Below are 340 nucleotides of genomic sequence, written 5' to 3'. Positions count from 1 at the left end.
ACATTTATTATTGAAATGGCTGGTTCTAAACCAGCATGAGAAAATATGAACAAGAATGTTGAGATTAACATGTTTTCTCTAAGTCTGAGTCTTAACTTTATTTGCATTCGTCCTGTAATGTGGTGAGAAATCTCTCTGCGTGTAGACCTTTCACTAGGCCTGTGACGTAAGATCCGCTAATGCTCTTTTTATTTATAATAAAGCCTTTTCCTTTAAGCTCCACATATGATGGATGGTGTGTCTTTGTTAATTATGATATTGCAGAACATCATGTCTGTGGTATGCACATGACTATGTTCAAACATGTACTTTCTTTGCTCTGGCTCAGCTGTGAACAATA

This window comes from Cyprinus carpio, chromosome B12 (genome assembly GCF_018340385.1).
Source record: "Cyprinus carpio isolate SPL01 chromosome B12, ASM1834038v1, whole genome shotgun sequence".
Classification (NCBI taxonomy): Eukaryota; Metazoa; Chordata; class Actinopteri; order Cypriniformes; family Cyprinidae; genus Cyprinus; species Cyprinus carpio.
The sequence above is the reverse complement of the archived record's forward strand: the minus strand, read 5'-3'. Positions refer to the sequence as shown.